We start from the raw sequence: 15,629 nt of genomic DNA, 5'->3' as shown, positions 1-15,629 counted from the left end.
TCAGGTAAGAACACATAATGTCCCCTTTGCCGCCATGTAACCCTGTAACAGATAGTATAACCGTAGTTGTCCCCTGTGCCCATTGCCGCCATGTCACCCTGGTTCTGATAGTATAACCATACTTGTCCCCTTTGCCCATTGCCGCCATGTCACCCTGGTACAGATAGTATAACCGTACTTGTCCCCTGTGTCTATTGCCGTCCTGTCACCCTGTTACTGCTAGCAGTACAAATTAGTTTTTTGTTTTTTTAACAGGTTCCTGGCAACCGAGTTTTTGCTGGGTTGCTCCACCATTTTGCGGATTATTCGTCTGACCTGCCAAGTCTTCTGTCAGCGACTGAGAGCGACGGTGATGCCACAGCCCAAGGCAGAAGACTGGCTTCGTATTGCTGAGGGCTTCTACCATTCTGCACAGATTCCAAACTGTGTTGGCGCTCTGGATGAGAAACATGTTCGTGTGAAGAAGCCGCCTCACTCAGGGTTCCCCAGAGCAGAGCCTATACTAGCGCTCTTCCCGGGACTCCTCTCTGGGGAAGACCCTGACACACTGTCCATATATGGGCAGCGATGTCAGGGAATTCCACAGAGTTCTGGAGCAGAGCCGATACTAGCGCTCTGCCCGGGACTCCTCTCTGGGAAAGACCCTGACACACTGCCCATATATGGGCAGCGATGTCATCGAATTCCACAGAGTCCCGGAGCAGAGCCGATACTAGCGCTCTGCCTGGGACTCCGCTCTGGGGAAGGCCCTGACACACTGTCCATATATGGGCAGCGATGTCAGGGAATTCCACAAAGTCCCAGAGCATAGCCGATACTAGCACTCTGCCCGGGACTCCGCTCTGGGGAAGACCCTGACACACTGTCCATATATGGGCAGCGATGTCAGGGAATTCCACAGAGTTCCGGAGCAGAGCCGATACTAGCACTCTGCCCGGGACTCCTCTCTGGGGAAGACCCTGACACACTGTCCATATATGGGCAGCGATGTCAGGGAATTCCACAGAGTCCCGGAGCAGAGCAGATACTAGCGCTCTGCCCGGGACTCCGCTCTGGGGAAGACCCTGACACACTGTCCATATATGGGCAGCGATGTCAGGGAATTCCACAGAGTCCCGGAGCAGAGCCTGTACTAGCGCTCTGCCCGGGACTCCTCTCTGGGAAGACCCTGACACACTGTCCATATGTGGGCAGCGATGTCAGGGAATTCCACAGAGTCCCGGAGCAGAGCCGATACTAGTGCTCTGCCCGGGATTCCTTTCTGGGGAAGACCCTGACACTGTCCATATATGGGCAGCGATGTCAGGGAATTCCACAGAGTCCCGGAGCAGAGCCGATACTAGCGCTCTGCCCGGGACTCCTTTCTGGGGAAGACCCTGACACACTGTCCACATATGGCCAGCGATGTCAGGGAATTCCAAAGTCTCGGAGCAGAGCCGATACTAGCGGCTCTGTGTCCCGCGGGCCGCAGATGACAGCCCCAGGGGCCGCATGCGGCCCGCGGGCCGCGTGCTTGAGACCCCTGCTCCAGTGCCATTCGTCATTGTGGCAGATGAAGGATTTGGACTTTCCCCCCATGTTTTGCGGCCATTCCTCCGGCGTGGTTTGGATGAAAGGAAGCGTATTTTTAACTACCGGCTCACCCGTGCGAGACGGTATGTGGGGTGTGCCTTCAGCAGCAAATGGCGGGTATTCCAGACCCCTTTTCAAATACATCCACATCCAAGTCTGCGCTTGACAGTGACCTGGAGCAGTTTGTTGAGACTTCTACAATCCCTGTGGACAGCACCCTGCAAGGAACACCTGGAGCAGCAGGATTGTCGATCCGGGAATTCTGTGCGGACTACTTCATGTCCCCTTCTTTGGCGGTTTCTTGGCAGATGGATGCAATCCACGGCGGTAGATAGTTTGATTTGGACTGTTGTCTTTCCTGTGTTGGTTCTGGACTGGTGCTTTTCTTCGCTAGTTAGTTGTTCATGGTTTTAGTTATTAGTTAAGAACACAAACAGAAAAAAATGGGACATAGATATCATCAAAACCACAAAAAAGGCCAAACTTACTAGGTGGTGGGTGGGTGAAAACCCGTTCCCATCAGGACGCAGACAGGTCAAAGAATGCTGCAGAAGGAGTGTGCATTAAATAGTGATAGCCCCTCCCACTAGTCTTGAGGGGAGTGGCGAACTAAGTGCTCAAAGGTGTGCGATAAATGAGTGTCAGTGTAGTGCTAGGGTGTGAATGGATGGTAAAAAATAAATATGTATGAATGAAAGTGTCAGAACTGTGTAATAATGTAATAAAAATAAATAAATAAATGTGATGAATAGGGGTCAGTGCTGTGAATAGTACATGGGGTGTCAGTACTATGTGTAATACGTGGAGGGATAATGTGCTGGTCGTCAGGCATGGCGTATCTTGCCGAATAACAGCCTATTTGTAACGCCGCTAGTGTTAGCTAAAGCGGGCTGCTCTGCATTCCAAACCAAACGCCAGCACATCATGCCCTCCCAGCATATAAGACCCGGCTGCGTCCTGAAAAAAAGTGTAGTAAACGTAGTAAGAAATATCCATGAAACATGGGGTATTAGTTGTTATTTTGGCCAAAATACGCAAAGCTCGCAACCCAACGTCAAGGGTCCCCAGTGCCTTGCGAGTCCCTAACCAGAACTTTTCGTTCCTAATTTAAAAACACAAACAGAAAAAAATGGGACATAGATATCATCAAAACCACAAAAAAGGCCAAACTTACTAGGTAGGTGGGTGGGTGAAAACCCGTTCCCATCAGGACGCAGACAGGTCAAAGATTGCTGCAGAAGGAGTGTGCATTAAATAGTGATAGCCCCTCCCACTAGTCCCCTCAAGACTAGTGGGAGGGGCTATCACTATTTAATGCACACTCCTTCTGCAGCATTCTTTGACCTGTCTGCGTCCTGATGGGAACGGGTTTTCACCCACCCACCTACCTAGTAAGTTTGGCCTTTTTTGTGGTTTTGATGATATCTATGTCCCATTTTTTTCTGTTTGTGTTTTTAAATTAGGAACGAAAAGTTCTGGTTAGGGACTCGCAAGGCACTGGGGACCCTTGACGTTGGGTTGCGAGCTTTGCGTATTTTGGCCAAAATAACAACTAATACCCCATGTTTCATGGATATTTCTTACTACGTTTACTACACTTTTTTTCAGGACGCAGCCGGGTCTTATATGCTGGGAGGGCATGATGTGCTGGCGTTTGGTTTGGAATGCAGAGCAGCCCGCTTTAGCTAACACTAGCGGCGTTACAAATAGGCTGTTATTCGGCAAGATACGCCATGCCTGACGACCAGCACATTATCCCTCCACGTATTACACATAGTACTGACACCCCATGTACTATTCACAGCACTGACCCCTATTCATCACATTTATTTATTTATTTTTATTACATTATTACACAGTTCTGACACTTTCATTCATACATATTTATTTTTTACCATCCATTCACACCCTAGCACTACACTGACACTCATTTATCGCACACCTTTGAGCACTTAGTTCGCTACTCCCCTCAAGACTAGTGGGAGGGGCTATCACTATTTAATGCACACGCCTTCTGCAGCATTCTTTGACCTGTCTGCGTCCTGATGGGAACGGGTTTTCACCCACCCACCTACCTAGTAAGTTTGGCCTTTTTTGTGGTTTTGATGATATCTATGTCCCATTTTTTTCTGTTTGTGTTTTTAAATTAGGAACGAAAAGTTCTGGTTAGGGACTCGCAAGGCACTGGGGACCCTTGACGTTGGGTTGCGAGCTTTGCGTATTTTGGCCAAAATAACAACTAATACCCCATGTTTCATGGATATTTCTTACTACGTTTACTACACTTTTTTTCAGGACGCAGCCGGGTCTTATATGCTGGGAGGGCATGATGTGCTGGCGTTTGGTTTGGAATGCAGAGCAGCCCGCTTTAGCTAACACTAGCGGCGTTACAAATAGGCTGTTATTCGGCAAGATACGCCATGCCTGACGACCAGCACATTATCCCTCCACGTATTACACATAGTACTGACACCCCATGTACTATTCACAGCACTGACCCCTATTCATCACATTTATTTATTTATTTTTATTACATTATTACACAGTTCTGACACTTTCATTCATACATATTTATTTTTTACCATCCATTCACACCCTAGCACTACACTGACACTCATTTATCGCACACCTTTGAGCACTTAGTTCGCTACTCCCCTCAAGACTAGTGGGAGGGGCTATCACTATTTAATGCACACGCCTTCTGCAGCATTCTTTGACCTGTCTGCGTCCTGATGGGAACGGGTTTTCACCCACCCACCTACCTAGTAAGTTTGGCCTTTTTTGTGGTTTTGATGATATCTATGTCCCATTTTTTTCTGTTTGTGTTTTTAAATTAGGAACGAAAAGTTCTGGTTAGGGACTCGCAAGGCACTGGGGACCCTTGACGTTGGGTTGCGAGCTTTGCGTATTTTGGCCAAAATAACAACTAATACCCCATGTTTCATGGATATTTCTTACTACGTTTACTACACTTTTTTTCAGGACGCAGCCGGGTCTTATATGCTGGGAGGGCATGATGTGCTGGCGTTTGGTTTGGAATGCAGAGCAGCCCGCTTTAGCTAACACTAGCGGCGTTACAAATAGGCTGTTATTCGGCAAGATACGCCATGCCTGACGACCAGCACATTATCCCTCCACGTATTACACATAGTACTGACACCCCATGTACTATTCACAGCACTGACCCCTATTCATCACATTTATTTATTTATTTTTATTACATTATTACACAGTTCTGACACTTTCATTCATACATATTTATTTTTTACCATCCATTCACACCCTAGCACTACACTGACACTCATTTATCGCACACCTTTGAGCACTTAGTTCGCCACTCCCCTCAAGACTAGTGGGAGGGGCTATCACTATTTAATGCACACTCCTTCTGCAGCATTCTTTGACCTGTCTGCGTCCTGATGGGAACGGGTTTTCACCCACCCACCTACCTAGTAAGTTTGGCCTTTTTTGTGGTTTTGAAGTTATTAGTTAAGGACTCACAAATGAATGAGAACCCTTGATGTGGAATGTGTACTTATGTATTTCTGCAGAAATACCTTTATGTTCCCCTTTTTATTTTTTAAGAGTTTTTTTTTAACTTTAACATTTTACATTTTTTCATTTTTTTTTTTAATTTATTCGAATTTTTTGTAAGATTTTTAAACTAATGTTTTTTAAATTTTTCTACATTTTTTATTTTTTTAAAAAAAGGTATTGTGTGCAGAAATACAAACCAATATGTCATTATATATGTGCATTTCAGTCTAACCTAAGTGAAAGAAAAATAAAACAAAGGTGGCTCAAAATTAAACCTGCAAGAACACATAAAAGAAACTGTGTAAAACAAGAAGAATAAAATAAAATGTCATGAAGTTGCAAACACTCTAAAAATGTAAAGGAAAAATTTTTGTTCTGTATGGTGTGTTATGATTCATGTCTGCATACATTCCACATACAGTGCACATAACCATACATTCTCCATACAGCACACAAACCCATACATTCCACATACAGCACACATACCCATACATTCCACATACAGGACACATACCCATACATGATACCACATACAGCACACATACCTGTACATTCCTCATACATCAAACATACCCATACATTCCACAAACAGCATACATACCCATAAATTCCAAATACAGCACACATACCTGTACATTCCACATACATCAAACATACCAATACGATCTACATACAACACATATACCCATACATACAGCACACGTAAACAAAACAGAACAGCAAAAGAGAATTAAACTTGTTATAACTGGATGTCAATTATAGAAAAAATATAAATAACAATATAAAATTGACAGAGCACCATGCACGGTACCTCCAGACTGCCCACCCCCCTGTCCTTGAGAGGAGTGTAGGTAGTTGTAATGCCAAGTTGAAAAAGAGGGGCTTGGGGTCTGGTACATGTCCCTATCCTGGGAGTACAGGGGCTGGGAAGTGTTGTAGTAACCCCTGTACTGTGGCGGCCTCGTGTTGGTGGTGGTGGAGTTGGTAGGGGGATAGCAACACCGCAGAAGAAATGCTAGCACAGGCTTCCAGTATCCGTAGTTTCAGTTGCTGCACATCTCGTATCTTCACAGCATAGACAATTGCCTTCAGATGACCCCAAAGATAAAAATCTAAGGGGGTCAGATCGGGAGGCATTTCTTCTGCGGTGTTGCTATCAGTGTGTGAAGAGTGGGAGAAGAAGGTTGCATTGACAATCCAACACAATGGGCAGCACTTTGAACACATTTTATAAGTGGTCAGAAACTTGTAAATAACTCATGAAAGAATAAAGTACCGTTAAAACCAAGCACACCATTGTTTTTCTTGTGAAATTCTCGATAAGTTTGATGTGTCACATGACCCTCTTCCCATTGAAAAAACTAAAGTTGGATACAAAATGGCCAACTTCAAAATGGCCGCCATGGTCAACACCCATCTTGAAAAGTTTCCCCCCTCCCATATACTAATGTGCCACAAACAGGAAGTTAATATCACCAACCATTCCCATTTTATTTAGGTGTATCCATATAAATGGTCCACCCTGTAGTTCTAGGATTGAAAACAGAGAAAATATATAAGCTGTGTAAAGTGTGCCCCATCTACTAAAGAAAACAAAATAAATAGTCCTTGCTACACACAGGTATCTTGCAACTTAGCATAGACCGATGTGTCCACATACACACCTAGCAACATACAATTGTGTGATGGACGGTACGCTATGTCGCATTGGACATAAGCTCCCTTCGACACTGGTCTCTACATGTTTTCCAGCAACTCTTAGCATCATTGCCTGTAGAAAAAAAAAAAATATTACAATTAAGAAAAGTATATATGAGAGGGTGGGCGGAGTGGTCAAAGTAATACATTTTGGGTGGGGTGGAAACTTATAGAATTTTTTCCGCTGTTTGCTAGTGGCTGTTTCTTACTCCTCCGGGTGAAGCTCTTTGACAACTTCAGTCCAGACTTGCTCCCTCAAAACTGTGTTTTTATAATATTCCAGATGTTTGTCCCATATCACTGGGCGGTCCTGGTAGGACAAAATTATGTAGTGCTGGTGTTTTTGACATGTGGCCTGCACCTTGGGGTATCCCCTCGTGTCGAATAGCAGCGTTTCCGCAATTACAGATGGCTACGGATACATCACCGTAGCTGACCACTATTGTGGAAGCACCAATAGACTTCTATGGGTGAGTCCGTGTGGCACTGCATGTTCTATATTTTGTGGATCATTTCTATGGCACGGACACACAGCCGTATATATATACGGTCAATAGAAATGAATTGATCCGCAATTTTCATCTGTAATGATGGATTTGTAATTACGCATTATGAAAGCTACAATCATGTGCATGGGGCCTAAATCTGCATTGTGTGAATGAGGCCTTGCATGGTCATTATATGGAAATCTCATTCGCACTAAAAAAGGCTGGTGCTGTATGGCATCATTTGCTCTATGGCACTTTTACTTGGAGACCATTTGGCTTCAATTAAATCTGTGTAAGAGGCACACACTAGGGAGTCCACCAAGCTTGATGCACTTTGCCGGTATGGCAACATTATCTTTTTAATGCAGGATATATTAATAATGTGTTGCAGATGTATTCAGGGATCACAGCCACATTGGGAATTTGCCAAACCACAAATTATGTGGGCACTGCATGATGGTATTAGGAAGGCAGTGGAATTATCCACGACACCCTGGCCTATGTAAATGGGAATTTATATGTAAATTTGTAAAATGTGAAGAGGTTACTTTTCAAGTGATGTGGATTATGCATTCCTAGATTTGGTTAGGGGAGTCAACAGAGTGAAAAATTTGCTAATAACATGAGCAGTAGTGCAAATCCTTGTTTCCAACTTTTAACAATGGGAGACATTGCGTGCAATGCTCTTATATGTTTGCCCCCCTTCATAATGACAGTTAGCATGTTCCCAATAAACAAATCCAGAGCGTCCCACTTAAGCAGTGCCAGAGAGTGCAATACAAGGTTCAATGTACCATAACAGACCAAATAATTCTGTAAAGGATCTGCCAGACACAGATTCTGTGTCGACACCCGTGGTTACTCAGTCTGCACCTGCTCCTAAGTCTGATAGAGTGACTCCTTCTTCTACCACTCAGGCTGGGAGGCTGAGGAGTGGGAGAGCCTATCACAGCCTGGCCAGACGGAGCTAGCTCCCGCCCTCTGTCTATTAATAACTTCATTTCCTGCTTCTCCTTTGCCTGTGATTCTGCTAGTTTCCTGGCTCTGCTGCTGCTGCTTGTACTATTTGTCCTCTGCTTCATATTGACCCTGGCTTTACTGACTACTCTCTTGCTCTGCGTTTGGTACCTCGTACACTCCTGGTTTGACTCGGCTCATTCACTACTCTTGTAGCTCACGGTGTTGCCGTGGGCATCTGCCCCTTTTCCCTAGCTTCTTTGTACCCTTGTCTGTCTGTCTGTAGTGCACATAGTGAGAGTAGGGACCGTCGCCCAGTTGTACGCCGTCGCCTAGGATGGGCCGTTGCAAGTAGGCAGGGACTGAGTGGCGGGTAGATTAGGGCTCACCTGTCTGTCTCCCTACCCCGGCATTACATAATCACAGGCCCATTGTAATGGCAGGAAGGAGGTGAAGGGAAAGTGAGCCCTAATCTACCCACCGCCCTGTCCCTGCCTACTTGCAACGACCCGCCCTAGGCGACGAGGTACAACTGGGCGGCGGTCCCTACGCTGGCTAAGTGCACAGGAAGACAAACAGGGAACACGCAAGGGAAGGGGCAGTAGCCACGGAACGCCACGAGGAAACGGGGCGGCGAACGAACAGTCAGGACCAGGACGAAGTGAGTACACCCGAGCAGGCACGGAGACAGGAGCAAGCCAGGGCAAGCAAGCAGGTCAAGCAGAACTGCAGCAAGGCAGAAGCACGGCAGAAGCAGGCTGGAGCAAGCAGCAGTGGGGCCAGGAATCCAAAAGAATTACAAGCACTGAGGGAGAGCACAGGGCAGGTAATAAAGGGCAGGGGGCGGAGCTAACTCCGAGAGACCAGGCCGCGATAGGCTCTCCCACTCCTGAGCCTGCCACCCTGGTTGGTAGGAGATGGTGTCAGTCGAGCAGGTCTGGCCTCAGGTGTGGATTGATTAATCCCAGGAGTATAGCTAGATGAAGTACCTGGCAGATCCCTAACAGTACTCCCCCTTTTATGAGGGGCCACCGGACCCTTACTAAGGGGACCTGGTTTAGTGGGGAAGAGGAGGTGGAACCTCCTGATCAATACCCCAGCGTGAACATCACGGGCAGGTACCCAAGTCCTCTCCTCCGGCCCGTATCCTCTCCAATGGACCAGGTACTGGAGGGAGCCCTGGACCATCCTACTGTCCATAATCTTGGCCACCTCGAATTCCACCCCCTCAGGGGTGAGAACGGGAACAGGAGGTATCCTCGAGGGGGACCAGGACGGGGAGCAGCGTTTAAGGAGGGAGGCATGGAAGACGTCATGTATGCGAAAGGATGGGGGGAGCTCCAGACGGAAGGATACAGGGTTGAGGACTTCAATGATCTTATAAGGTCCAATAAATCGGGGAGCAAACTTCCTGGACGGGACCTTAAGGCGCAAGTTCCTGGACGACAACCAGACCAAATCCCCGACGACAAACCGGGGGTTAGCAGAACGTCTACTATCCGCCTGAATCTTTTGTGCGCTCTGGGACGCCTCTAGGTTCTTCTGAACCTGGGCCCAGACAGTGCACAGTTCCCGATGAACCTCCTCTACCTCAGGATTATTGGAACAACCAGGGGAGACGGAGGAGAACCTTGGGTTAAACCCGAAATTACAGAAAAACGGGGAGACCCCTGAGGAGTTACTGACCCGGTTATTCAGGGAAAATTCAGCAAGGGGAAGGAATGAGACCCAATCGAATTGACAGTCAGAGATGAAACACCTTAAATACTGTTCCAGGGATTGGTTGGTCCTTTCCGTTTGGCCATTAGTTTCGGGATGGAAGGCGGAGGAGAAGGACAGATCAATCTCCAACTTTTTACAAAAAGCTCTCCAAAATAAGGAAACAAATTGTACCCCTCTGTCAGAAACGATATTGACTGGGGCCCCATGGAGACGCAGGATGTGTTTCACAAACAAAGAAGCTAACGTCTTGGCGTTAGGTAGCTTCTTAAGGGGCACAAAGTGGCACATCTTGCTGAAGCGGTCGACTACCACCCACACCACCGACTTGCCCTGAGATGGAGGCAAATCGGTGATAAAATCCATGGAGATATGGGTCCAAGGTCTCTGGGGAATGGGCAAGGAACGTAGTAGGCCCGCAGGTCGGGACCTAGGGGTTTTGGACCTAGCGCAAACCTCACAAGCGGCGACGTAAGCCCTAACATCTTTAGGCAACCCAGGCCACCAATAGTTTCTGGTAATGAGGTGTTTGGTGCCCAAGATGCCAGGATGACCAGATAGAGCGGAGTCATGGTTTTCCCTGAGTACCCTCAGCCGGTATTGCAGGGGAACAAACAGTTTGTCCCCAGGGACGTTCCCGGGAGCTGCACCCTGATCAGCCGCGATATCAGAAGCTAAATCAGAATCCGTGGCAGAGACGATTATACCAGGGGGTAAAATACAAGCGGGATCCTTCTCGGAAGGAGGATTGGCCATGAAACTACGTGACAGAGCGTCAGCCTTAATATTCTTGGACCCAGCCCTATAGGTAACCAAGAAATTAAATCTGGTAAAGAATAGTGCCCACCGAGCTTGTCTAGGATTAAGCCTCCGGGCCGATTCTAGGAAAACCAGATTCTTGTGATCCGTAAGGACCGTTACCTGGTGTCTGGCCCCCTCCAGGAAGTGCCGCCACTCCTCAAAAGCCCATTTAATGGCTAGAAGTTCGCGGTTACCAATATCATAGTTACTCTCCGTGGGCGAAAACTTCCTAGAGAAGTAAGCACAGGGGCGGAGATGGGTGAGGGAGCTGGTACCCTGGGACAAGACGGCCCCCACTCCCACCTCGGAAGCGTCAACCTCCACAATAAATGGCTCCTCTTGGTTGGGCTGAATCAGCACGGGGGCCGAGATAAAGCACTTCTTGAGAGTCTCAAAGGCCTGGACGGCCTCAGGGGGCCAATGGACTACATCGGCACCCTTGCGGGTAAGGTCCGTAAGAGGCTTAGCGACGACCGAGAAGTTGGCAATAAATCTCCTGTAATAGTTGGCGAACCCTAAAAAACACTGTAACGCCTTAAGGGAGGCAGGTTTTACCCATTCCGCCACAGCTTGAACCTTGGCAGGGTCCATGCGGAATTCATGAGGAGTGAGGATTTGCCCTAAAAATGGTATCTCCTGTACCCCAAAGACACATTTTTCAGTCTTAGCAAACAGATTATTCTCCCGAAGGACCTGGAGCACCTTCCTGACATGCTCCACGTGGGACGACCAGTCCTTGGAAAACACCAGTATGTCATCAAGGTACACAACAAGAAAATTACCCAGGTACTCTCTCAGGATTTCATTAATAAAATTCTGGAAGACAGCAGGGGCATTACACAACCCAAAGGGCATGACCAGGTATTCGAAATGACCCTCGGGTGTGTTGAACGCAGTTTTCCACTCATCCCCCTCTTTGATGCGGATAAGGTTATATGCCCCCCGTAGATCGAACTTAGAAAACCATTGGGCTCCCTGAACCTGATTAAAAAGATCCGGAATCAAAGGAAGTGGGTACTGGTTCCTTACGGTGACCTTATTCAGGTTACGATAATCAATGCACGGCCTAAGACCACCATCCTTCTTCCCCACGAAGAAGAAGCCAGCACCTACAGGAGAAGTCGAGGGGCGAATGAAACCCTTGGCCAGGCATTCTTGGATATACACCCTCATCGCTTCACGTTCAGGACATGAAAGATTAAATATCCTACCCTTAGGAAGCTTGGCACCAGGCACCAAATCGATAGCGCAATCGTAATCTCTATGGGGGGGCAACACCTCGGAGGCCTCCTTAGAAAACACATCGGCGAAGTCCTGAACAAACTCAGGAAGCGTGTTTACCTCCTCCCGGGGAGAAATAGAGTTAACAGAAAGACATGACATAAGACATTCATTACCCCATTTGGTGAGATCCCCAGTATTCCAATCAAATGTGGGATTATGCAACTGCAACCAGGGAAGACCTAATACCAGATCAGACGATAATCCCTGCATCACCAGTACAGAGCACTGCTCCAAATGCATGGAGCCAACCAGGAGTTCAAAAACAGGAGTATGCTGAGTAAAATAACCATTAGCAAGGGGGGTTGAGTCGATTCCTACTACAGGGATGGGATAAGGTAAATCAATACAAGGCATCTTTAGAGACCTAGCAAAATCCACAGACATGATATTAGCAGATGAGCCAGAATCCACGAAAGCACTGCCCGTGGCAGACCGGCCAGCAAACGAGACCTGAAAGGGAAGCAAAATTTTATTGCGTTTCACATTAACGGGAAATACCTGTGCGCCCAAGTGACCTCCCCGATGATCACTTAGGCGCGGAAGTTTTCCGGCTTCTTATTCTTGCGCCTGGGACAGGTGTTCAGTAGATGCTTGTCGTCCCCACAGTAGAAGCAGAGACCATTCATTCTGCGAAACTCTCTACGTTGTCGAGGGGACATGGAGGCCCCGAGTTGCATAGGTACCTCCGAGTCCTCCGTGGAGGGGCGAGGAGACGGGACCTCGGGGGGAATCGCAGAAAAGTCAGAGGGGAGCACACTGAAGCGTTCTAGCTGACGTTCCCTGAGACGTCGGTCAAGTCGTACTGCTAGGGCCATAACCTGGTCAAGGGAGTCAGGCGAGGGGTAGCTAACCAGCAGATCTTTCAGGGCGTCAGATAATCCTAACCTAAACTGGCACCTTAGGGCCGGATCGTTCCACTGAGAAGCTACGCACCACTTCCTAAAATCAGAACAGTATTCCTCAACCGGTCTCCTACCCTGACGTAAGGTCACCAGCTGACTCTCGGCTAAAGCAGTCCTGTCAGTCTCGTCGTAAATGAGTCCGAGGGCAGAGAAAAAACGATCAACAGAGGAAAGTTCAGGGGCGTCAGGAGCCAAGGAGAAGGCCCACTCTTGGGGCCCTTCCTGGAGTCGGGATATGATGATACCCACCCGCTGGTTCTCGGAACCTGAGGAGTGGGGCTTTAGGCGGAAATACAGTCTGCAACTCTCCCGGAAGGAGAGAAACGTCTTACGGTCCCCTGAAAACCGGTCAGGTAACTTGAGGTCGGGTTCTAGAGGTGAGGTGAGGGGTACTACTAAAGCAGCGTCACCCTGATTGACCCTTTGGGCCAGGGCCTGGACCTGTAGGGAGAGGCCCTGCATCTGCTGGGTCAGGGTCTCAAGGGGGTCCATGATAGCGTCAGCGTAGGAGAAATGGTAGACTAGGTAAGGGCTTGTAATTATGTAATGGCAGGAAGGAGGTGAAGGGAAAGTGAGCCCTAATCTACCCACCGCCCTGTCCCTGCCTACTTGCAACGACCCGCCCTAGGCGACGAGGTACAACTGGGCGGCGGTCCCTACGCTGGCTAAGTGCACAGGAAGACAAACCGGGAACACGCAAGGGAAGGGGCAGTAGCCACGGAACGCCACGAGGAAACGGGGCGGCGAACGAACAGTCAGGACCAGGACGAAGTGAGTACACCCGAGCAGGCACGGAGACAGGAGCAAGCCAGGGCAAGCAAGCAGGTCAAGCAGAACTGCAGCAAGGCAGAAGCACGGCAGAAGCAGGCTGGAGCAAGCAGCAGTGGGGCCAGGAATCCAAAAGAATTACAAGCACTGAGGGAGAGCACAGGGCAGGTAATAAAGGGCAGGGGGCGGAGCTAACTCCGAGAGACCAGGCCGCGATAGGCTCTCCCACTCCTGAGCCTGCCACCCTGGTTGGTAGGAGATGGTGTCAGTCGAGCAGGTCTGGCCTCAGGTGTGGATTGATTAATCCCAGGAGTATAGCTAGATGAAGTACCTGGCAGATCCCTAACACCCATATACCTTTTCTACCCTGGTCCCTGACACACTATGGACCCCCTTGAGACCCTGGCTCAGCAAATGCAGGGCCTCTCCCTACAGGTCCAAGCCCTGACTCAGAGGGGCAACCTGCATGATGCTACCATGGTAGTGCCCCCCACCTCACCTCTTGAACCCCACCTCAAGTTGCCTGACCGGTTCTCAGGGGACCGGAAGACTTTTTTCTCCTTTCGGGAGAGTTGTAGCCTCTATTTCCGTCTAAAGCCTCACTCCTCAGGTTCTGAGAGCCAGCGAGTGGGTATAATTAAGTCCCGGCTCCAGGATGGGCCCCAAGAATGGGCCTTCTCCTTGGCTCCCGACGCCCCTGAGCTTTCCTCTATTGACCTTTTTTTCCTGCTCTCGGGCTCATATATGACGAGACTGACAAGACTGCCTTTGCCGAGAGCTGGTGACCTTACGTCAGGGTAAGAGACCCGCTGAGGAGTACTGTTCGGACTTTAGGAAGTGGTGTGTAGCTTCTCGGTGGAATGACCCTGCCTTGAGGTGCCAGTTTAGATTGGGTCTGTCGAACGCCCTGAAGGACCTGTTAGTTAGCTATCCCTCTTCTGACTCTCTAGATCAGGTAATGGCTTTAGCGGTACGTCTTGACCGACGTCTCAGGGAACGACGACTTGAACGTTTTTGTGCCTTCTCCTCTGGCTCCCCCATGATGGCTCCCGAGGTGCCGTTGCTTCGTTCTTCCACAGAAAACTCGGATGAACCTATGCAACTCGGGGCCTACGTGTCTCCCCAACAACGTAGAGAGTTCCGCAGGAAGAATGGTCTCTGCTTCTACTGTGGGGATGACAAGCATCAAGTGAACAACTGTCCTAGGCATAAGAATAAGCAGCCGGAAAACTTCCGCGCCTAAGTGACCATCGGGGAGGTTGCTTGGGCGCACAGGTATTTCCTGTATACATGAAACCTAATAAGAACTTGCTTCCCTTTCAGGTCTCTTTTGGTGGTAGGTCTGCTACCGGCAATGCCTTCGTGGATTCAGGGTCTTCTGCTAATATTAGGTCTGTGGAATTTGCTATGTCTCTAGCTATGCCATTGATTGAATTGCCTAAACCTGTCCCGGTAGTGGGTATCGACTCCACTCCTCTTGCTAATGGTTATTTTACGCAGCATACCCCTGTTTTTGAACTCCTTGTTGGCTCCATGCATTTGGAGCAGTGCTCTGTACTGTTGATGCAGGGATTATCATCCGATTTGGTTTTAGGCCTACCCTGGTTGCAGATGCATAATCCCACGTTTAACTGGAACACTGGGGATCTTACCAAATGGGGTAATGAATGCATGACGTCATGTTTTTCTGTTAATTTTATTTCTCTCCCTGAGGAGGTGAACACTCTACCTGAGTTTATTCAGGACTTCGCTGATGGTTTTTCTAAAAAGGCCTCCGAAGTGTTACCTCCTCATAGAGAGTACGATTGCGCAATCGATTTGGTACCAGGGGCTAAGCTCCCTAAGGGTAGGATATTTAATCTCTCTTGTCCCGAACGTGAAGCCATGAGAGAGTATAGCCAGG

This window comes from Rhinoderma darwinii, chromosome 3 (genome assembly GCF_050947455.1).
Source record: "Rhinoderma darwinii isolate aRhiDar2 chromosome 3, aRhiDar2.hap1, whole genome shotgun sequence".
Lineage (NCBI taxonomy): Eukaryota > Metazoa > Chordata > Amphibia > Anura > Rhinodermatidae > Rhinoderma > Rhinoderma darwinii.
The sequence above is the reverse complement of the archived record's forward strand: the minus strand, read 5'-3'. Positions refer to the sequence as shown.